The sequence below is a fragment of the Pseudophryne corroboree genome, chromosome 6 (genome assembly GCF_028390025.1).
Source record: "Pseudophryne corroboree isolate aPseCor3 chromosome 6, aPseCor3.hap2, whole genome shotgun sequence".
NCBI lineage: Eukaryota > Metazoa > Chordata > Amphibia > Anura > Myobatrachidae > Pseudophryne > Pseudophryne corroboree.
This window is the reverse complement of record NC_086449.1, coordinates 93357447-93378319: the sequence shown is the minus strand read 5'-3', so window position 1 is coordinate 93378319 and position 20873 is coordinate 93357447. Positions and strand designations below refer to the sequence as shown.

The 20873-nt window shown below is 37.2% G+C and overlaps 35 non-coding genes across 35 annotated transcripts; 18 read left to right on the top strand and 17 right to left on the bottom strand.

Moving 5' to 3' along the window:
• Positions 1-1273: 1273 nt before the first annotated feature.
• Positions 1274-1346, top strand: TRNAM-CAU (transfer RNA methionine (anticodon CAU)). Its single transcript has one exon. It is a non-coding gene; the product is annotated as a tRNA-Met (tRNA).
• A 776-nt stretch (positions 1347-2122) lies between these two features.
• On the bottom strand, positions 2123-2194 carry TRNAE-UUC (transfer RNA glutamic acid (anticodon UUC)). Its single transcript has one exon. It is a non-coding gene; the product is annotated as a tRNA-Glu (tRNA).
• A 114-nt stretch (positions 2195-2308) lies between these two features.
• Positions 2309-2381, top strand: TRNAM-CAU (transfer RNA methionine (anticodon CAU)). Its single transcript has one exon. It is a non-coding gene; the product is annotated as a tRNA-Met (tRNA).
• A 775-nt stretch (positions 2382-3156) lies between these two features.
• Positions 3157-3228, bottom strand: TRNAE-UUC (transfer RNA glutamic acid (anticodon UUC)). Its single transcript has one exon. It is a non-coding gene; the product is annotated as a tRNA-Glu (tRNA).
• Positions 3229-3342: 114 nt separating this feature from the next.
• On the top strand, positions 3343-3415 carry TRNAM-CAU (transfer RNA methionine (anticodon CAU)). Its single transcript has one exon. It is a non-coding gene; the product is annotated as a tRNA-Met (tRNA).
• A 776-nt stretch (positions 3416-4191) lies between these two features.
• TRNAE-UUC (transfer RNA glutamic acid (anticodon UUC)) lies at positions 4192-4263 on the bottom strand. The gene has a single exon. It is a non-coding gene; the product is annotated as a tRNA-Glu (tRNA).
• A 114-nt stretch (positions 4264-4377) lies between these two features.
• TRNAM-CAU (transfer RNA methionine (anticodon CAU)) lies at positions 4378-4450 on the top strand. Its single transcript has one exon. It is a non-coding gene; the product is annotated as a tRNA-Met (tRNA).
• A 776-nt stretch (positions 4451-5226) lies between these two features.
• On the bottom strand, positions 5227-5298 carry TRNAE-UUC (transfer RNA glutamic acid (anticodon UUC)). The gene has a single exon. It is a non-coding gene; the product is annotated as a tRNA-Glu (tRNA).
• Positions 5299-5412: 114 nt separating this feature from the next.
• Positions 5413-5485, top strand: TRNAM-CAU (transfer RNA methionine (anticodon CAU)). Its single transcript has one exon. It is a non-coding gene; the product is annotated as a tRNA-Met (tRNA).
• A 776-nt stretch (positions 5486-6261) lies between these two features.
• On the bottom strand, positions 6262-6333 carry TRNAE-UUC (transfer RNA glutamic acid (anticodon UUC)). The gene has a single exon. It is a non-coding gene; the product is annotated as a tRNA-Glu (tRNA).
• A 966-nt stretch (positions 6334-7299) lies between these two features.
• TRNAE-UUC (transfer RNA glutamic acid (anticodon UUC)) lies at positions 7300-7371 on the bottom strand. Its single transcript has one exon. It is a non-coding gene; the product is annotated as a tRNA-Glu (tRNA).
• A 114-nt stretch (positions 7372-7485) lies between these two features.
• TRNAM-CAU (transfer RNA methionine (anticodon CAU)) lies at positions 7486-7558 on the top strand. The gene has a single exon. It is a non-coding gene; the product is annotated as a tRNA-Met (tRNA).
• A 963-nt stretch (positions 7559-8521) lies between these two features.
• On the top strand, positions 8522-8594 carry TRNAM-CAU (transfer RNA methionine (anticodon CAU)). Its single transcript has one exon. It is a non-coding gene; the product is annotated as a tRNA-Met (tRNA).
• A 776-nt stretch (positions 8595-9370) lies between these two features.
• Positions 9371-9442, bottom strand: TRNAE-UUC (transfer RNA glutamic acid (anticodon UUC)). Its single transcript has one exon. It is a non-coding gene; the product is annotated as a tRNA-Glu (tRNA).
• A 114-nt stretch (positions 9443-9556) lies between these two features.
• TRNAM-CAU (transfer RNA methionine (anticodon CAU)) lies at positions 9557-9629 on the top strand. Its single transcript has one exon. It is a non-coding gene; the product is annotated as a tRNA-Met (tRNA).
• A 776-nt stretch (positions 9630-10405) lies between these two features.
• On the bottom strand, positions 10406-10477 carry TRNAE-UUC (transfer RNA glutamic acid (anticodon UUC)). Its single transcript has one exon. It is a non-coding gene; the product is annotated as a tRNA-Glu (tRNA).
• Positions 10478-10591: 114 nt separating this feature from the next.
• TRNAM-CAU (transfer RNA methionine (anticodon CAU)) lies at positions 10592-10664 on the top strand. The gene has a single exon. It is a non-coding gene; the product is annotated as a tRNA-Met (tRNA).
• Positions 10665-11440: 776 nt separating this feature from the next.
• TRNAE-UUC (transfer RNA glutamic acid (anticodon UUC)) lies at positions 11441-11512 on the bottom strand. The gene has a single exon. It is a non-coding gene; the product is annotated as a tRNA-Glu (tRNA).
• Positions 11513-11626: 114 nt separating this feature from the next.
• Positions 11627-11699, top strand: TRNAM-CAU (transfer RNA methionine (anticodon CAU)). The gene has a single exon. It is a non-coding gene; the product is annotated as a tRNA-Met (tRNA).
• A 776-nt stretch (positions 11700-12475) lies between these two features.
• TRNAE-UUC (transfer RNA glutamic acid (anticodon UUC)) lies at positions 12476-12547 on the bottom strand. The gene has a single exon. It is a non-coding gene; the product is annotated as a tRNA-Glu (tRNA).
• Positions 12548-12661: 114 nt separating this feature from the next.
• TRNAM-CAU (transfer RNA methionine (anticodon CAU)) lies at positions 12662-12734 on the top strand. The gene has a single exon. It is a non-coding gene; the product is annotated as a tRNA-Met (tRNA).
• A 776-nt stretch (positions 12735-13510) lies between these two features.
• TRNAE-UUC (transfer RNA glutamic acid (anticodon UUC)) lies at positions 13511-13582 on the bottom strand. The gene has a single exon. It is a non-coding gene; the product is annotated as a tRNA-Glu (tRNA).
• Positions 13583-13696: 114 nt separating this feature from the next.
• On the top strand, positions 13697-13769 carry TRNAM-CAU (transfer RNA methionine (anticodon CAU)). Its single transcript has one exon. It is a non-coding gene; the product is annotated as a tRNA-Met (tRNA).
• A 776-nt stretch (positions 13770-14545) lies between these two features.
• Positions 14546-14617, bottom strand: TRNAE-UUC (transfer RNA glutamic acid (anticodon UUC)). The gene has a single exon. It is a non-coding gene; the product is annotated as a tRNA-Glu (tRNA).
• Positions 14618-14731: 114 nt separating this feature from the next.
• Positions 14732-14804, top strand: TRNAM-CAU (transfer RNA methionine (anticodon CAU)). Its single transcript has one exon. It is a non-coding gene; the product is annotated as a tRNA-Met (tRNA).
• A 776-nt stretch (positions 14805-15580) lies between these two features.
• On the bottom strand, positions 15581-15652 carry TRNAE-UUC (transfer RNA glutamic acid (anticodon UUC)). The gene has a single exon. It is a non-coding gene; the product is annotated as a tRNA-Glu (tRNA).
• Positions 15653-15766: 114 nt separating this feature from the next.
• On the top strand, positions 15767-15839 carry TRNAM-CAU (transfer RNA methionine (anticodon CAU)). The gene has a single exon. It is a non-coding gene; the product is annotated as a tRNA-Met (tRNA).
• Positions 15840-16615: 776 nt separating this feature from the next.
• Positions 16616-16687, bottom strand: TRNAE-UUC (transfer RNA glutamic acid (anticodon UUC)). Its single transcript has one exon. It is a non-coding gene; the product is annotated as a tRNA-Glu (tRNA).
• Positions 16688-16801: 114 nt separating this feature from the next.
• Positions 16802-16874, top strand: TRNAM-CAU (transfer RNA methionine (anticodon CAU)). The gene has a single exon. It is a non-coding gene; the product is annotated as a tRNA-Met (tRNA).
• Positions 16875-17650: 776 nt separating this feature from the next.
• Positions 17651-17722, bottom strand: TRNAE-UUC (transfer RNA glutamic acid (anticodon UUC)). The gene has a single exon. It is a non-coding gene; the product is annotated as a tRNA-Glu (tRNA).
• Positions 17723-17836: 114 nt separating this feature from the next.
• TRNAM-CAU (transfer RNA methionine (anticodon CAU)) lies at positions 17837-17909 on the top strand. The gene has a single exon. It is a non-coding gene; the product is annotated as a tRNA-Met (tRNA).
• Positions 17910-18685: 776 nt separating this feature from the next.
• On the bottom strand, positions 18686-18757 carry TRNAE-UUC (transfer RNA glutamic acid (anticodon UUC)). Its single transcript has one exon. It is a non-coding gene; the product is annotated as a tRNA-Glu (tRNA).
• Positions 18758-18871: 114 nt separating this feature from the next.
• TRNAM-CAU (transfer RNA methionine (anticodon CAU)) lies at positions 18872-18944 on the top strand. The gene has a single exon. It is a non-coding gene; the product is annotated as a tRNA-Met (tRNA).
• Positions 18945-19720: 776 nt separating this feature from the next.
• On the bottom strand, positions 19721-19792 carry TRNAE-UUC (transfer RNA glutamic acid (anticodon UUC)). The gene has a single exon. It is a non-coding gene; the product is annotated as a tRNA-Glu (tRNA).
• A 114-nt stretch (positions 19793-19906) lies between these two features.
• Positions 19907-19979, top strand: TRNAM-CAU (transfer RNA methionine (anticodon CAU)). Its single transcript has one exon. It is a non-coding gene; the product is annotated as a tRNA-Met (tRNA).
• The last annotated feature ends 894 nt before the right edge of the window (positions 19980-20873 follow it).

The following is a 20873-nucleotide window of genomic DNA, read 5'->3' as shown; positions in this document are numbered from 1 at the left end:
CTATTAGTTTTTGTTCCTCTGCTTTTGAATCTGTTTAGAAACAACAAGATCCCATTCCCATACCGGGAGTCGAACTCGGGCCGCCTGGGTGAAAACCAGGAATCCTTATCGTTAGACTATATGGGAAGCTGAAATAAATCTCCTTCAAAGTGTCATACAAGGAAAACATTTTTACTGATATCGGAAATTTGTTAAACCAAAATGCCTCACCTTTTCTAATCCAAATCTAAGGATACAGTTGCCTTGTCAGCGCAGTTGGTATCGCTTCAGTCTCATAATTTGAAGGTCGTGAGTTTAAGCCTCACACAGGGCATTTTTATTGATGTCTGTTTTGGGAGCATGGCATTACAATATGAGAGATGCAGTCCTATTTCTAACAAACTAGACTGATAGCATCAAAATGTTACCTTTCAGAAAGAGTTGTGTCATCTGTTTATAATTGCAGATAAGCTTTAATAATTCACCTGACCTATAAAAGTTTTCAGACCAGCAATAAAAGTAAAGATGTCAAATAACTCATCCAAGATCTACCCCATTTAGGGGAAAAAAAGCATAAAGCATTTTTCATTCTATTTGTCATGACTGTTGTCCTCAGAACAGTGCATTGTAACTTGAGAGTTAAAACTCTGTTTCTTGTAAAGATGCCAGAACACCTATCCGGATTGAAGGAATTTTCTCTTTATAACAGGACTTAACATCTGTAAATTTGTTTTAACGCCAAAAGATTTTAGACCATAACTAATGGAAAAGGTGTTTTCAGATCACTTGACACATTTGTAACATTTTTTTATTTTATTTTTCATGCAGCTGGAATCAATGATGGAAAAGGGGAGAATAATGCATTGTTCTTTTCTTTGTGATTTTTGTCCTCAGAGAGCCCATTTCTCACAGTTTCATAATACCTGGAAATTTTACATGTGATAAGGCCAATGATAATGGCACAGCAGTTGCCCAAAACCTTGTCACAATTAGTAGCAGTGGATCACGTCTGCAATTGGAATCACATCAGACACAAGGAAACATCTGGCTACAACTATTAGTTTTTGTTCCTCTGCTTTTGAATCTGTTTAGAAACAACAAGATCCCATTCCCATACCGGGAGTCGAACTCGGGCCGCCTGGGTGAAAACCAGGAATCCTTATCGTTAGACTATATGGGAAGCTGAAATAAATCTCCTTCAAAGTTTCATACAAGGAAAACATTTTTACTGATATCGGAAATTTGTTAAACCAAAATGCCTCACCTTTTCTAATCCAAATCTAAGGCTACAGTTGCCATGTTAGCGCAGTTGGTAGCGCGTCAGTCTCATAATCTGAAGGTCGTGAGTTCAAGCCTCACACAGGGCATTTTTATTGATGTCTGTTTTGGGAGCATGGTATTACAATATGAGAGATGCAGTCCTGTTTCTAACAAACTAGACTGATAGCATCAAAATGTTACCTTTCAGAAAGAGTTGTGTCATCTGTTTATAATTGCAGATAAGCTTTAATAATTCACCTGACCTATAAAAGATTTCAGACCAGCAATAAAAGAAAAGATGTCAAATAACTCATCCAAGATGTACCCATTTAGGGGAAAAAAAGCATAAAGCATTTTTCATTCTATTTGTCATGACTGTTGTCCTCAGAACATTGCATTGTAACTTGAGAGTTAAAACTCTGTTTCTTGTAAAGTTGCCAGAACACCTATCCGGATTGAAGGACTTTTCTCTTTATAACAGGACTTAACATCTGTAAATTTGTTTTAACGCCAAAGGATTTTTGACCATAACTAATGGAAAAGGTGTTTTCAGATCACTTGACACATTTGTAACATTTTTTTATTTTATTTTTCATGCAGCTGGAATCAATGATGGAAAAGGGGAGCATAATGCATTGTTCTATTCTTTGTGATTTTTGTCCTCAGAGAGCCCATTTCTCACAGTTTCATAATACCTGGAAATTTTACCTGTGATAAGGCCAATGATAATGGCACAGCAGTTGCCCAAAACCTTGCCACAATTAGTAGCAGTGGATCACGTCTGCAATTGGAACCACATCAGACACAAGGAAACATCTGGCTACAACTATTAGTTTTTGTTCCTCTGCTTTTGAATCTGTTTAGAAACAACAATAAGATTCCATTCCCATACCGGGAGTCGAACCCGGGCCGCCTGGGTGAAAACCAGGAATCTTTACCGCTAGACCATATGGGAAGCTGAAATAAATCTCCTTCAAAGTTTCATACAAGGAAAACATTTTTACTGATATAGGAAATTTGTTAATCCAAAATGCCTCACCTTTTCTAATCCAAAAATAAACCTACAGTTGCCTTGTTAGCGCAGTTGGTAGCGCGTCAGTCTCATAATCTGAAGGTTGTGAGTTCAAGCCTCACACAGGGCATTTTTATTGATGTCTATTTTGGGAGCATGGCATTGCAATATGAGAGATGCAGTCCTGTTTCTAACAAACTAGACTGATTGCATCAAAATGTTACCTTTCAGAAAGAGTTGTGTCATCTGTTTATAATTGCAGATAAGCTTTAATAATTCACCTGACCTATAAAAGTTTTCAGACCAGCAATAAAAGAAAAGATGTCAAATAACTCATCCAAGATGTACCCATTTAGGGGAAAAAAAGCATAAAGCATTTTTCATTCTATTTGTCATGCCTGTTGTCCTCTGAACAGTGCATTGTAACTTGAGAGTTAAAACTCTGTTTCTTGTAAAGTTGCCAGAACACCTGTCCGGATTGAAGGAATTTTCTCTTTATAACGGACTTAACATCTGTAAATTTGTTTTAACGCCAAAGGATTTTAGACCATAACTAATGGAAAAAGAGTTTTCAGATCACTTGACACATTTGTAACATTTTTTTATTTTATTTTTCATGCAGCTGGAATCAATGATGGAAAAGGGGAGCATAATGCATTGTTCTATTCTTTGTGATTTTTGTCCTCAGAGAGCCCATTTCTCACAGTTTCATTATACCTGGAAATTTTACCTGTGATAAGGCCAATGATAATGGCACAGCAGTTGCCCAAAACCTTGTCACAATTAGTAGCAGTGGATCACGTCTGCAATTGGAATCACATCAGACACAAGGAAACATCTGGCTACAACTATTAGTTTTTGTTCCTCTGCTTTTGAATCTGTTTAGAAACAACAATAAGGTTCCATTCCCATACCGGGAGTCGAACCCGGGCCACCTGGGTGAAAACCAGGAATCCTTACCGCTAGACCATATGGGAAGCTGAAATAAATCTCCTTCAAAGTTTCATACAAGGAAAACATTTTTACTGATATCGGAAATTTGTTAAACCAAAATGCCTCACCTTTTCTAATCCAAATTTAAGGCTACAGTTGCCTTGTTAGCGCAGTTGGTAGCGCGTCAGTCTCATAATCTGAAGGTCGTGAGTTCAAGCCTCACACAGGGCATTTTTATTGATGTCTGTTTTGGGAGCATGGTATTACAATATGAGAGATGCAGTCCTGTTTCTAACAAACTAGACTGATAGCATCAAAATGTTACCTTTCAGAAAGAGTTGTGTCATCTGTTTATAATTGCAGATAAGCTTTAATAATTCACCTGACCTATAAAAGATTTCAGACCAGCAATAAAAGAAAAGATGTCAAATAACTCATCCAAGATGTACCCATTTAGGGGAAAAAAAGCATAAAGCATTTTTCATTCTATTTGTCATGACTGTTGTCCTCAGAACAGTGCATTGTAACTTGAGAGTTAAAACTCTGTTTCTTGTAAAGTTGCCAGAACACCTATCCGGATTGAAGGACTTTTCTCTTTATAACAGGACTTAACATCTGTAAATTTGTTTTAACGCCAAAGGATTTTTGACCATAACTAATGGAAAAGGTGTTTTCAGATCACTTGACACATTTGTAACATTTTTTTATTTTATTTTTCATGCAGCTGGAATTAATGATGGAAAAGGGGAGCATAATGCATTGTTCTATTCTTTGTGATTTTTGTCCTCAGAGAGCCCATTTCTCACAGTTTCATAATACCTGGAAATTTTACCTATGATAAGGCCAATGATAATTGCACAGCAGTTGCCCAAAACCTTGCCACAATTAGTAGCAGTGGATCACGTCTGCAATTGGAACCACATCAGACACAAGGAAACATCTGGCTACAACTATTAGTTTTTGTTCCTCTGCTTTTGAATCTGTTTAGAAACAACAATAAGATTTCATTCCCATACCGGGAGTCGAACCCGGGCCACCTGGGTGAAAACCAAGAATCCTTACCGCTAGACCATATGGGAAGCTGAAATAAATCTCCTTCAAAGTTTCATACAAGGAAAACATTTTTACTGATATCGGAAATTTGTTAAACCAAAATGCCTCACCTTTTCCAATCCAAATCTAAGGCTACAATTGCCTTGTCAGCGCAGTTGGTAGCGCGTCAGTCTCATAATCTGAAGGTCGTGAGTTCAAGCCTCACACAGGGCATTTTTATTGATGTCTGTTTTGGGAGCATGGTATTACAATATGAGAGATGCAGTCCTGTTTCTAACAAACTAGACTGATAGCATCAAAATGTTACCTTTCAGAAAGAGTTGTGTCATCTGTTTATAATTGCAGATAAGCTTTAATAATTCACCTGACCTATAAAAGATTTCAGACCAGCAATAAAAGAAAAGATGTCAAATAACTCATCCAAGATGTACCCATTTAGGGGAAAAAAAGCATAAAGCATTTTTCATTCTATTTGTCATGACTGTTGTCCTCAGAACAGTGCATTGTAACTTGAGAGTTAAAACTCTGTTTCTTGTAAAGTTGCCAGAACACCTATCCGGATTGAAGGACTTTTCTCTTTATAACAGGACTTAACATCTGTAAATTTGTTTTAACGCCAAAGGATTTTTGACCATAACTAATGGAAAAGGTGTTTTCAGATCACTTGACACATTTGTAACATTTTTTTATTTTATTTTTCATGCAGCTGGAATTAATGATGGAAAAGGGGAGCATAATGCATTGTTCTATTCTTTGTGATTTTTGTCCTCAGAGAGCCCATTTCTCACAGTTTCATAATACCTGGAAATTTTACCTATGATAAGGCCAATGATAATTGCACAGCAGTTGCCCAAAACCTTGCCACAATTAGTAGCAGTGGATCACGTCTGCAATTGGAACCACATCAGACACAAGGAAACATCTGGCTACAACTATTAGTTTTTGTTCCTCTGCTTTTGAATCTGTTTAGAAACAACAATAAGATTTCATTCCCATACCGGGAGTCGAACCCGGGCCACCTGGGTGAAAACCAAGAATCCTTACCGCTAGACCATATGGGAAGCTGAAATAAATCTCCTTCAAAGTTTCATACAAGGAAAACATTTTTACTGATATAGGAAATGTGTTAATCCAAAATGCCTCACCTTTTCTAATCCAAAAATAAGCCTAAAGTTGCCTTGTTAGCGCAGTTGGTAGCGCGTCAGTCTCATAATCTGAAGGTCGTGAGTTCAAGCCTCACACAGGGCATTTTTATTGATGTCTATTTTGGGAGCATGGCATTGCAATATGAGAGATGCAGTCCTGTTTCTAACAAACTAGACTGATTGCATCAAAATGTTACCTTTCAGAAAGAGTTGTGTCATCTGTTTATAATTGCAGATAAGCTTTAATAATTCACCTGGCCTATAAAAGATTTCAGACCAGCAATAAAAGAAAAGATGTCAAATAACTCATCCAAGATGTACCCATTTAGGGAAAAAAAAGCATAAAGCATTTTTCATTCTATTTGTCATGACTGTTGTCCTCAGAACAGTGCATTGTAACTTGAGAGTTAAAACTCTGTTTCTTGTAAAGTTGCCAGAACACCTGTCCGGATTGAAGGAATTTTCTCTTTATAACAGGACTTAACATCTGTAAATTTGTTTTAACGCCAAAGGATTTTAGACCATAACTAATGGAAAAAGAGTTTTCAGATCACTTGACACATTTGTAACATTTTTTTATTTTATTTTTCATGCAGCTGGAATCAATGATGGAAAAGGGGAGCATAATGCATTGTTCTATTCTTTGTGATTTTTGTCCTCAGAGAGCCCATTTCTCACAGTTTCATAATACCTGGAAATTTTACCTGTGATAAGGCCAATGATAATGGCACAGCAGTTGCCCAAAACCTTGTCACAATTAGTAGCAGTGGATCACGTCTGCAATTGGAATCACATCAGACACAAGGAAACATCTGGCTACAACTATTAGTTTTTGTTCCTCTGCTTTTGAATCTGTTTAGAAACAACAATAAGATTCCATTCCCATACCGGGAGTCGAACCCGGGCCACCTGGGTGAAAACCAGGAAACCTTACCGCTAGACCATATGGGAAGCTGAAATAAATCTCCTTCAAAGTTTCATACAAGGAAAACATTTTTTTAACTGATATCGGAAATTTGTTAAACCAAAATGCCTCACCTTTTCTAATCCAAATCTAAGGCTACAGTTGCCTAGTTAGCGCAGTTGGTAGCGCGTAAGTCTCATAATCTGAAGTTCGTGAGTTCTAGCCTCACACAGGGCATTTTTATTGATGTCTGTTTTGGGAGCATGGCATTACAATATGAGAGATGCAGTCCTGTTTCTAACAAACTAGACTGATAGCATCAAAATGTTACCTTTCAGAAAGAGTTGTGTCATCTGTTTATAATTGCAGATAAGCTTTAATAATTCACCTGACCTATAAAAGATTTCAGACCAGCAATAAAAGAAAAGATGTCAAATAACTCATCCAAGATGTACCCATTTAGGGGAAAAAAAGCATAAAGCATTTTTCATTCTATTTGTCATGACTGTTGTCCTCAGAACAGTGCATTGTAACTTGAGAGTTAAAACTCTGTTTCTTGTAAAGTTGCCAGAACACCTATCCGGATTGAAGGAATTTTCTCTTTATAACAGGACTTAACAACTGTAAATTTGTTTTAACGCCAAAGGATTTTAGACCATAACTAATGGAAAAGGTGTTTTCAGATCACTTGACACATTTGTAACATTGTTTTATTTTATTTTCCATGCAGCTGGAATCAGTGATGGAAAAGGGGAGCATAATGCATTGTTCTATTCTTTGTAATTTTTGTCCTCAGAGAGCCCATTTCTCACAGTTTCATAATACCTGGAAATTTTACCTGTGATAAGGCCAATGATAATGGCACAGCAGTTGCCCAAAACCTTGTCACAATTAGTAGCAGTGGATCACGTCTGCAATTGGAACCACAACAGACACAAAGAAACATCTGGCTACAACTATTAGTTTTTGTTCCTCTGCTTTTGAATCTGTTTAGAAACAACAATAAGATTCTATTCCCATACCGGGAGTCGAACCCGGGCCGCCTGGGTGAAAACCAAGAATCCTTACCGCTAGACCATATGGGAAGCTGAAATAAATCTCCTTCAAAGTTTCATACAAGGAAAACATTTTTACTGATATCAGAAATTTGTTAAACCAAAATGCCTCACCTTTTCTAATCCAAAAATAAGCCTACAGTTTCCTTGTTAGCACAGTTGGTAGCGCATCAGTCTCATAATCTGAAGGTCGTGAGTTCAAGCCTCACACAGGGCATTTTTATTGATGTCTATTTTGGGAGCATGGCATTGCAATATGAGAGATGCAGTCCTGTTTCTAACAAACTAGACTGATTGCATCAAAATGTTACCTTTCAGAAAGAGTTGTGTCATCTGTTTATAATTGCAGATAAGCTTTAATAATTCACCTGACCTATAAAAGTTTTCAGACCAGCAATAAAAGAAAAGATGTCAAATAACTCATCCAAGATCTACCCCATTTAGGGGAAAAAAAGCATAAAGCATTTTTCATTCTATTTGTCATGACTGTTGTCCTCAGAACAGTGCATTGTAACTTGAGAGTTAAAACTCCGTTTCTTGTAAAGTTGCCAGAACACCTGTCCGGATTGAAGGAATTTTCTCTTTATAACAGGACTTAACATCTGTAAATTTGTTTTAACGCCAAAGGATTTTAGACCATAACTAATGGAAAAGGGGTTTTCAGATCACTTGACACATTTGTAACATTTTTTTATTTTATTTTTCATGCAGCTGGAATCAATGATGGAAAAGGGGAGCATAATGCATTGTTCTATTCTTTGTGATTTTTGTCCTCAGAGAGCCCATTTCTCAATTTTACATAATACCTGGAAATTTTACCTGTGATAAGGCCAATGATAATGGCACAGCAGTTGCCCAAAACCTTGTCACAATTAGTAGCAGTAGATCACGTCTGCAATTGGAACCACATCAGACACAAGGAAACATCTGGCTACAACTATTAGTTTTTGTTCCTCTGCTTTTGAATCTGTTTAGAAACAACAATAAGATTCCATTCCCATACCGTGAGTCGAACCCGGGCCACCTTGGTGAAAACCAGGAATCCTTACCGCTAGACCATATGGGAAGCTGAAATAAATCTACTTCAAAGTTTCATACAAGGAAAACATTTTTACTGATATCGGAAATTTGTTAAACCAAAATGCCTCACCTTTTCTAATCCAAATCTAAGGCTACAGTTGCCTTGTTAGCGCAGTTGGTAGCGCGTCAGTCTCATAATCTGAAGGTCGTGACTTCAAGCCTCACACAGGGCATTTTTATTGATGTCGATTTTGGGAGCATGGCATTGCAATATGAGAGATGCAGTCCTGTTTCTAACAAACTAGACTGATAGCATCAAAATGTTACCTTTCAGAAAGAGTTGTGTCATCTGTTTATAATTGCAGATAAGCTTTAATAATTCACCTGACCTATAAAAGATTTCAGACCAGCAATAAAAGAAAAGATGTCAAATAACTCATCCAAGATGTACCCATTTAGGGGAAAAAAAGCATAAAGCATTTTTCATTCTATTTGTCATGACTGTTGTCCTCAGAACAGTGCATTGTAACTTGAGAGTTAAAACTCTGTTTCTTGTAAAGATGCCATAACACCTATCCGGATTGAAGGAATTTTCTCTTTATAACAGGACTTAACATCTGTAAATTTGTTTTAACGCCAAAAGATTTTAGACCATAACTAATGGAAAAGGTGTTTTCAGATCACTTGACACATTTGTAACATTTTTTTATTTTATTTTTCATGCAGCTGGAATCAATGATGGAAAAGGGGAGAATAATGCATTGTTCTTTTCTTTGTGATTTTTGTCCTCAGAGAGCCCATTTCTCACAGTTTCATAATACCTGGAAATTTTACATGTGATAAGGCCAATGATAATGGCACAGCAGTTGCCCAAAACCTTGTCACAATTAGTAGCTGTGGATCACGTCTGCAATTGGAACCACATCAGACACAAGGAAACATCTGGCTACAACTATTAGTTTTTGTTCCTCTGCTTTTGAATCTGTTTAGAAACAACAATAAGATTCCATTCCCATACTGGGAGTCGAACCCGGGCCGTCTGGGTGAAAACCAAGAGTCTTTACCGCTAGACCATATGGGAAGCTGAAATAAATCTCCTTCAAAGTTTCATACAAGGAAAACATTTTTACTGATATCGGAAATTTGTTAAACCAAAATGCCTCACCTTTTCTAATCCAAAAATAAGCCTACAGTTGCCTTGTTAGCGCAGTTGGTAGCGCGTCAGTCTCATAATCTGAAGGTCGTGAGTTCAAGCCTCGCACAGGGCATTTTTATTGATGTCTATTTTGGGAGCATGGCATTGCAATATGAGAGATGCAGTCCTGTTTCTAACAAACTAGACTGATAGCATCAAAATGTTACCTTTCAGAAAGAGTTGTGTCATCTGTTTATAATTGCAGATAAGCTTTAATAATTCACCTGACCTATAAAAGATTTCAGACCAGCAATAAAAGAAAAGATGTCAAATAACTCATCCAAGATGTACCCATTTAGGGGAAAAAAAGCATAAAGCATTTTTCATTCTATTTGTCATGACTGTTGTCCTCAGAACAGTGCATTGTAACTTGAGAGTTAAAACTCTGTTTCTTGTAAAGATGCCAGAACACCTATCCGGATTGAAGGAATTTTCTCTTTATAACAGGACTTAACATCTGTAAATTTGTTTTAACGCCAAAAGATTTTAGACCATAACTAATGGAAAAGGTGTTTTCAGATCACTTGACACATTTGTAACATTTTTTTATTTTATTTTTCATGCAGCTGGAATCAATGATGGAAAAGGGGAGAATAATGCATTGTTCTTTTCTTTGTGATTTTTGTCCTCAGAGAGCCCATTTCTCACAGTTTCATAATACCTGGAAATTTTACATGTGATAAGGCCAATGATAATGGCACAGCAGTTGCCCAAAACCTTGTCACAATTAGTAGCTGTGGATCACGTCTGCAATTGGAACCACATCAGACACAAGGAAACATCTGGCTACAACTATTAGTTTTTGTTCCTCTGCTTTTGAATCTGTTTAGAAACAACAATAAGATTCCATTCCCATACTGGGAGTCGAACCCGGGCCGTCTGGGTGAAAACCAAGAGTCTTTACCGCTAGACCATATGGGAAGCTGAAATAAATCTCCTTCAAAGTTTCATACAAGGAAAACATTTTTACTGATATCGGAAATTTGTTAAACCAAAATGCCTCACCTTTTCTAATCCAAAAATAAGCCTACAGTTGCCTTGTTAGCGCAGTTGGTAGCGCGTCAGTCTCATAATCTGAAGGTCGTGAGTTCAAGCCTCGCACAGGGCATTTTTATTGATGTCTATTTTGGGAGCATGGCATTGCAATATGAGAGATGCAGTCCTGTTTCTAACAAACTAGACTGATTGCATCAAAATGTTACCTTTCAGAAAGAGTTGTGTCATCTGTTTATAATTGCAGATAAGCTTTAATAATTCACCTGACCTATAAAAGTTTTCAGACCAGCAATAAAAGAAAAGATGTCAAATAACTCATCCAAGATGTACCCATTTAGGGGAAAAAAAGCATAAAGCATTTTTCATTCTATTTGTCATGCCTGTTGTCCTCAGAACAGTGCATTGTAACTTGAGAGTTAAAACTCTGTTTCTTGTAAAGTTGCCAGAACACCTGTCCGGATTGAAGGAATTTTCTCTTTATAACAGGACTTAACATCTGTAAATTTGTTTTAACGCCAAAGGATTTTAGACCATAACTAATGGAAAAAGAGTTTTCAGATCACTTGACACATTTGTAACATTTTTTTATTTTATTTTTCATGCAGCTGGAATCAATGATGGAAAAGGGGAGCATAATGCATTGTTCTATTCTTTGTGATTTTTGTCCTCAGAGAGCCCATTTCTCACAGTTTCATAATACCTGGAAATTTTACCTGTGATAAGGCCAATGATAATGGCACAGCAGTTGCCCAAAACCTTGTCACAATTAGTAGCAGTGGATCACGTCTGCAATTGGAATCACATCAGACACAAGGAAACATCTGGCTACAACTATTAGTTTTTGTTCCTCTGCTTTTGAATCTGTTTAGAAACAACAATAAGGTTCCATTCCCATACCGGGAGTCGAACCCGGGCCACCTGGGTGAAAACCAGGAATCCTTACCGCTAGACCATATGGGAAGCTGAAATAAATCTCCTTCAAAGTTTCATACAAGGAAAACATTTTTACTGATATCGGAAATTTGTTAAACCAAAATGCCTCACCTTTTCTAATCCAAATCTAAGGCTACAGTTGCCGTGTTAGCGCAGTTGGTAGCGCGTCAGTCTCATAATCTGAAGGTCGTGAGTTCAAGCCTCACACAGGGCATTTTTATTGATGTCTGTTTTGGGAGCATGGTATTACAATATGAGAGATGCAGTCCTGTTTCTAACAAACTAGACTGATAGCATCAAAATGTTACCTTTCAGAAAGAGTTGTGTCATCTGTTTATAATTGCAGATAAGCTTTAATAATTCACCTGACCTATAAAAGATTTCAGACCAGCAATAAAAGAAAAGATGTCAAATAACTCATCCAAGATGTACCCATTTAGGGGAAAAAAAGCATAAAGCATTTTTCATTCTATTTGTCATGACTGTTGTCCTCAGAACATTGCATTGTAACTTGAGAGTTAAAACTCTGTTTCTTGTAAAGTTGCCAGAACACCTATCCGGATTGAAGGACTTTTCTCTTTATAACAGGACTTAACATCTGTAAATTTGTTTTAACGCCAAAGGATTTTTGACCATAACTAATGGAAAAGGTGTTTTCAGATCACTTGACACATTTGTAACATTTTTTTATTTTATTTTTCATGCAGCTGGAATCAATGATGGAAAAGGGGAGCATAATGCATTGTTCTATTCTTTGTGATTTTTTTCCTCAGAGAGCCCATTTCTCACAGTTTCATAATACCTGGAAATTTTACCTGTGATAAGGCCAATGATAATGGCACAGCAGTTGCCCAAAACCTTGCCACAATTAGTAGCAGTGGATCACGTCTGCAATTGGAACCACATCAGACACAAGGAAACATCTGGCTACAACTATTAGTTTTTGTTCCTCTGCTTTTGAATCTGTTTAGAAACAACAATAAGATTCCATTCCCATACCGGGAGTCGAACCCGGGCCGCCTGGGTGAAAACCAGGAATCCTTACCGCTAGACCATATGGGAAGCTGAAATAAATCTCCTTCAAAGTTTCATACAAGGAAAACATTTTTACTGATATAGGAAATTTGTTAATCCAAAATGCCTCACCTTTTCTAATCCAAAAATAAACCTACAGTTGCCTTGTTAGCGCAGTTGGTAGCTCGTCAGTCTCATAATCTGAAGGTTGTGAGTTCAAGCCTCACACAGGGCATTTTTATTGATGTCTATTTTGGGAGCATGGCATTGCAATATGAGAGATGCAGTCCTGTTTCTAACAAACTAGACTGATTGCATCAAAATGTTACCTTTCAGAAAGAGTTGTGTCATCTGTTTATAATTGCAGATAAGCTTTAATAATTCACCTGACCTATAAAAGTTTTCAGACCAGCAATAAAAGAAAAGATGTCAAATAACTCATCCAAGATGTACCCATTTAGGGGAAAAAAAGCATAAAGCATTTTTCATTCTATTTGTCATGCCTGTTGTCCTCTGAACAGTGCATTGTAACTTGAGAGTTAAAACTCTGTTTCTTGTAAAGTTGCCAGAACACCTGTCCGGATTGAAGGAATTTTCTCTTTATAACAGGACTTAACATCTGTAAATTTGTTTTAACGCCAAAGGATTTTAGACCATAACTAATGGAAAAAGAGTTTTCAGATCACTTGACACATTTGTAACATTTTTTTATTTTATTTTTCATGCAGCTGGAATCAATGATGGAAAAGGGGAGCATAATGTATTGTTCTATTCTTTGTGATTTTTGTCCTCAGAGAGCCCATTTCTCACAGTTTCATAATACCTGGAAATTTTACCTGTGATAAGGCCAATGATAATGGCACAGCAGTTGCCCAAAACCTTGTCACAATTAGTAGCAGTGGATCACGTCTGCAATTGGAATCACATCAGACACAAGGAAACATCTGGCTACAACTATTAGTTTTTGTTCCTCTGCTTTTGAATCTGTTTAGAAACAACAATAAGGTTCCATTCCCATACCGGGAGTCGAACCCGGGCCACCTGGGTGAAAACCAGGAATCCTTACCGCTAGACCATATGGGAAGCTGAAATAAATCTCCTTCAAAGTTTCATACAAGGAAAACATTTTTACTGATATCGGAAATTTGTTAAACCAAAATGCCTCACCTTTTCTAATCCAAATCTAAGGCTACAGTTGCCTTGTTAGCGCAGTTGGTAGCGCGTCAGTCTCATAATCTGAAGGTCGTGAGTTCAAGCCTCACACAGGGCATTTTTATTGATGTCTGTTTTGGGAGCATGGTATTACAATATGAGAGATGCAGTCCTGTTTCTAACAAACTAGACTGATAGCATCAAAATGTTACCTTTCAGAAAGAGTTGTGTCATCTGTTTATAATTGCAGATAAGCTTTAATAATTCACCTGACCTATAAAAGATTTCAGACCAGCAATAAAAGAAAAGATGTCAAATAACTCATCCAAGATGTACCCATTTAGGGGAAAAAAAGCATAAAGCATTTTTCATTCTATTTGTCATGACTGTTGTCCTCAGAACAGTGCATTGTAACTTGAGAGTTAAAACTCTGTTTCTTGTAAAGTTGCCAGAACACCTATCCGGATTGAAGGACTTTTCTCTTTATAACAGGACTTAACATCTGTAAATTTGTTTTAACGCCAAAGGATTTTTGACCATAACTAATGGAAAAGGTGTTTTCAGATCACTTGACACATTTGTAACATTTTTTTATTTTATTTTTCATGCAGCTGGAATCAATGATGGAAAAGGGGAGCATAATGCATTGTTCTATTCTTTGTGATTTTTGTCCTCAGAGAGCCCATTTCTCACAGTTTCATAATACCTGGAAATTTTACCTGTGATAAGGCCAATGATAATGGCACAGCAGTTGCCCAAAACCTTGCCACAATTAGTAGCAGTGGATCACGTCTGCAATTGGAACCACATCAGACACAAGGAAACATCTGGCTACAACTATTAGTTTTTGTTCCTCTGCTTTTGAATCTGTTTAGAAACAACAATAAGATTCCATTCCCATACCGGGAGTCGAACCCGGGCCGCCTGGGTGAAAACCAGGAATCCTTACCGCTAGACCATATGGGAAGCTAAAATAAATCTCCTTCAAAGTTTCATACAAGGAAAACATTTTTACTGATATAGGAAATTTGTTAATCCAAAATGCCTCACCTTTTCTAATCCAAAAATAAGCCTACAGTTGCCTTGTTAGCGCAGTTGGTAGCGCGTCAGTCTCATAATCTGAAGGTCGTGAGTTCAAGCCTCACACAGGGCATTTTTATTGATGTCTATTTTGGGAGCATGGCATTGCAATATGAGAGATGCAGTCCTGTTTCTAACAAACTAGACTGATTGCATCAAAATGTTACCTTTCAGAAAGAGTTGTGTCATCTGTTTATAATTGCAGATAAGCTTTAATAATTCACCTGACCTATAAAAGTTTTCAGACCAGCAATAAAAGAAAATATGTCAAATAACTCATCCAAGATGTACCCATTTAGGGGAAAAAAAGCATAAAGCATTTTTCATTCTATTTGTCATGCCTGTTGTCCTCTGAACAGTGCATTGTAACTTGAGAGTTAAAACTCTGTTTCTTGTAAAGTTGCCAGAACACCTGTCCGGATTGAAGGAATTTTCTCTTTATAACAGGACTTAACATCTGTAAATTTGTTTTAACGCCAAAGGATTTTAGACCATAACTAATGGAAAAAGAGTTTTCAGATCACTTGACACATTTGTAACATTTTTTTATTTTATTTTTCATGCAGCTGGAATCAATGATGGAAAAGGGGAGCATAATGCATTGTTCTATTCTTTGTGATTTTTGTCCTCAGAGAGCCCATTTCTCACAGTTTCATAATACCTGGAAATTTTACCTGTGATAAGGCCAATGATAATGGCACAGCAGTTGCCCAAAACCTTGTCACAATTAGTAGCAGTGGATCACGTCTGCAATTGGAATCACATCAGACACAAGGAAACATCTGGCTACAACTATTAGTTTTTGTTCCTCTGCTTTTGAATCTGTTTAGAAACAACAATAAGGTTCCATTCCCATACCGGGATTCGAACCCGGGCCACCTGCGTGAAAACCAGGAATCCTTACCGCTAGACCATATGGGAAGCTGAAATAAATCTCCTTCAAAGTTTCATACAAGGAAAACTTTTTTACTGATATCGGAAATTTGTTAAACCAAAATGCCTCACCTTTTCTAATCCAAATCTAAGGCTACAGTTGCCTTGTTAGCGCAGTTGGTAGCGCGTCAGTCTCATAATCTGAAGGTCGTGAGTTCAAGCCTCACACAGGGCATTTTTATTGATGTCTGTTTTGGGAGCATGGTATTACAATATGAGAGATGCAGTCCTGTTTCTAACAAACTAGACTGATAGCATCAAAATGTTACCTTTCAGAAAGAGTTGTGTCATCTGTTTATAATTGCAGATAAGCTTTAATAATTCACCTGACCTATAAAAGATTTCAGACCAGCAATAAAAGAAAAGATGTCAAATAACTCATCCAAGATGTACCCATTTAGGGGAAAAAAAGCATAAAGCATTTTTCATTCTATTTGTCATGACTGTTGTCCTCAGAACAGTGCATTGTAACTTGAGAGTTAAAACTCTGTTTCTTGTAAAGTTGCCAGAACACCTATCCGGATTGAAGGACTTTTCTCTTTATAACAGGACTTAACATCTGTAAATTTGTTTTAACGCCAAAGGATTTTTGACCATAACTAATGGAAAAGGTGTTTTCAGATCACTTGACACATTTGTAACATTTTTTTATTTTATTTTTCATGCAGCTGGAATCAATGATGGAAAAGGGGAGCATAATGCATTGTTCTATTCTTTGTGATTTTTGTCCTCAGAGAGCCCATTTCTCACAGTTTCATAATACCTGGAAATTTTACCTGTGATAAGGCCAATGATAATGGCACAGCAGTTGCCCAAAACCTTGCCACAATTAGTAGCAGTGGATCACGTCTGCAATTGGAACCACATCAGACACAAGGAAACATCTGGCTACAACTATTAGTTTTTGTTCCTCTGCTTTTGAATCTGTTTAGAAACAACAATAAGATTCCATTCCCATACCGGGAGTCGAACCCGGGCCGCCTGGGTGAAAACCAGGAATCCTTACCGCTAGACCATATGGGAAGCTGAAATAAATCTCCTTCAAAGTTTCATACAAGGAAAACATTTTTACTGATATAGGAAATTTGTTAATCCAAAATGCCTCACCTTTTCTAATCCAAAAATAAGCCTACAGTTGCCTTGTTAGCGCAGTTGGTAGCGCGTTAGTCTCATAATCTGAAGGTCGTGAGTTCAAGCCTCACACAGGGCATTTTTATTGATGTCTATTTTGGGAGCATGGCATTGCAATATGAGAGATGCAGTCCTGTTTCTAACAAACTAGACTGATTGCATCAAAATGTTACCTATCAGAAAGAGTTGTGTCATCTGTTTATAATTGCAGATAAGCTTTAATAATTCACCTGACCTATAAAAGTTTTCAGACCAGCAATAAAAGAAAAGATGTCAAATAACTCATCCAAGATGTACCCATTTAGGGGAAAAAAAGCATAAAGCATTTTTCATTCTATTTGTCATGCCTGTTGTCCTCAGAACAGTGCATTGTAACTTGAGAGTTAAAACTCTGTTTCTTGTAAAGTTGCCAGAACACCTATCCGGATTGAAGGACTTTTCTCTTTATAACAGGACTTAACATCTGTAAATTTGTTTTAACGCCAAAGGATTTTTGACCATAACTAATGGAAAAGGTGTTTTCAGATCACTTGACACATTTGTAACATTTTTTTATTTTATTTTTCATGCAGCTGGAATCAATGATGGAAAAGGGGAGCATAATGCATTGTTCTATTCTTTGTGATTTTTGTCCTCAGAGAGCCCATTTCTCACAGTTTCATAATACCTGGAAATTTTACCTGTGATAAGGCCAATGATAATGGCACAGCAGTTACCCAAAACCTTGCCACAATTAGTAGCAGTGGATCACGTCTGCAATTGGAACCACATCAGACACAAGGAAACATCTGGCTACAACTATTAGTTTTTGTTCCTCTGCTTTTGAATCTGTTTAGAAACAACAATAAGATTCCATTCCCATACCGGGAGTCGAACCCGGGCCGCCTGGGTGAAAACCAGGAATCCTTACCGCTAGACCATATGGGAAGCTGAAATAAATCTCCTTCAAAGTTTCATACAAGGAAAACATTTTTACTGATATAGGAAATTTGTTAATCCAAAATGCCTCACCTTTTCTAATCCAAAAATAAGCCTACAGTTGCCTTGTTAGCGCAGTTGGTAGCGCGTCAGTCTCATAATCTGAAGGTCGTGAGTTCAAGCCTCACACAGGGCATTTTTATTGATGTCTATTTTGGGAGCATGGCATTGCAATATGAGAGATGCAGTCCTGTTTCTAACAAACTAGACTGATTGCATCAAAATGTTACCTATCAGAAAGAGTTGTGTCATCTGTTTATAATTGCAGATAAGCTTTAATAATTCACCTGACCTATAAAAGTTTTCAGACCAGCAATAAAAGAAAAGATGTCAAATAACTTATCCAAGATGTACCCATTTAGGGGAAAAAAAGCATAAAGCATTTTTCATTCTATTTGTCATGCCTGTTGTCCTCAGAACAGTGCATTGTAACTTGAGAGTTAAAACTCTGTTTCTTGTAAAGTTGCCAGAACACCTGTCCGGATTGAAGGAATTTTCTCTTTATAACAGGACTTAACATCTGTAAATTTGTTTTAACGCCAAAGGATTTTAAACCATAACTAATGGAAAAAGAGTTTTCAGATCACTTGACACATTTGTAACATTTTTTTATTTTATTTTTCATGCAGCTGGAATCAATGATGGAAAAGGGGAGCATAATGCATTGTTCTATTCTTTGTGATTTTTGTCCTCAGAGAGCCCATTTCTCACAGTTTCATAATACCTGGAAATTTTACCTGTGATAAGGCCAATGATAATGGCACAGCAGTTGCCCAAAACCTTGTCACAATTAGTAGCAGTGGATCACGTCTGCAATTGGAATCACATCAGACACAAGGAAACATCTGGCTACAACTATTAGTTTTTGTTCCTCTGCTTTTGAATCTGTTTAGAAACAACAATAAGGTTCCATTCCCATACCGGGAGTCGAACCCGGGCCACCTGGGTGAAAACCAGGAATCCTTACTGCTAGACCATATGGGAAGCTGAAATAAATCTCCTTCAAAGTTTCATACAAGGAAAACATTTTTACTGATATCGGAAATTTGTTAAACCAAAATGCCTCACCTTTTCTAATCCAAATCTAAGGCTACAGTTGCCTTGTTAGCGCAGTTGGTAGCGCGTCAGTCTCATAATCTGAAGGTCGTGAGTTCAAGCCTCACACAGGGCATTTTTATTGATGTCTGTTTTGGGAGCATGGTATTACAATATGAGAGATGCAGTCCTGTTTCTAACAAACTAGACTGATAGCATCAAAATGTTACCTTTCAGAAAGAGTTGTGTCATCTGTTTATAATTGCAGATAAGCTTTAATAATTCACCTGACCTATAAAAGATTTCAGACCAGCAATAAAAGAAAAGATGTCAAATAACTCATCCAAGATGTACCCATTTAGGGGAAAAAAAGCATAAAGCATTTTTCATTCTATTTGTCATGCCTGTTGTCCTCAGAACAGTGCATTGTAACTTGAGAGTTAAAACTCTGTTTCTTGTAAAGTTGCCAGGACACCTGTCCGGATTGAAGGAATTTTCTCTTTATAACAGGACTTAACATCTGTAAATTTGTTTTAACGCCAAAGGATTTTAGACCATAACTAATGGAAAAAGAGTTTTCAGATCACTTGACACATTTGTAACATTTTTTTATTTTATTTTTCATGCAGCTGGAATCAATGATGGAAAAGGGGAGCATAATGCATTGTTCTATTCTTTGTGATTTTTGTCCTCAGAGAGCCCATTTCTCACAGTTTCATAATACCTGGAAATTTTACCTGTGATAAGGCCAATGATAATGGCACAGCAGTTGCCCAAAACCTTGTCACAATTAGTAGCAGTGGATCACGTCTGCAATTGGAATCACATCAGACACAAGGAAACATCTGGCTACAACTATTAGTTTTTGTTCCTCTGCTTTTGAATCTGTTTAGAAACAACAATAAGGTTCCATTCCCATACCGGGAGTCGAACCCGGGCCACCTGGGTGAAAACCAGGAATCCTTACCGCTAGACCATATGGGAAGCTGAAATAAATCTCCTTCAAAGCTTCATACAAGGAAAACATTTTTACTGATATCGGAAATTTGTTAAACCAAAATGCCTCACCTTTTCTAATCCAAATCTAAGGCTACAATTGCCTTGTTAGCGCAGTTGGTAGCGCGTCAGTCTCATAATCTGAAGGTCGTGAGTTCAAGCCTCACACAGGGCATTTTTATTGATGTCTGTTTTGGGAGCATGGTATTACAATATGAGAGATGCAGTCCTGTTTCTAACAAACTAGACTGATTGCATCAAAATGTTACCTTTCAGAAAGAGTTGTGTCATCTGTTTATAATTGCAGATAAGCTTTAATAATTCACCTGACCTATAAAAGATTTCAGACCAGCAATAAAAGAAAAGATGTCAAATAACTCATCCAAGATGTACCCATTTAGGGGAAAAAAAGCATAAAGCATTTTTCATTCTATTTGTCATGACTGTTGTCCTCAGAACAGTGCATTGTAACTTGAGAGTTAAAACTCTGTTTCTTGTAAAGTTGCCAGAACACCTATCCGGATAGAAGGACTTTTCTCTTTATAACAGGACTTAACATCTGTAAATTTGTTTTAACGCCAAAGGATTTTTGACCATAACTAATGGAAAAGGTGTTTTCAGATCACTTGACACATTTGTAACATTTTTTTATTTTATTTTTCATGCAGCTGGAATCAATGATGGAAAAGGGGAGCATAATGCATTGTTCTATTCTTTGTGATTTTTGTCCTCAGAGAGCCCATTTCTCACAGTTTCATAATACCTGGAAATTTTACCTGTGATAAGGCCAATGATAATGGCACAGCAGTTGCCCAAAACCTTGCCACAATTAGTAGCAGTGGATCACGTCTGCAATTGGAACCACATCAGACACAAGGAAACATCTGGCTATAACTATTAGTTTTTGTTCCTCTGCTTTTGAATCTGTTTAGAAACAACAATAAGATTCCATTCCCATACCGGTAGTCGAACCTGGGCCGCCTGGGTGAAAACCAGGAATCCTTACCGCTAGACCATATGGGAAGCTGAAATAAATCTCCTTCAAAGTTTCATACAAGGAAAACATTTT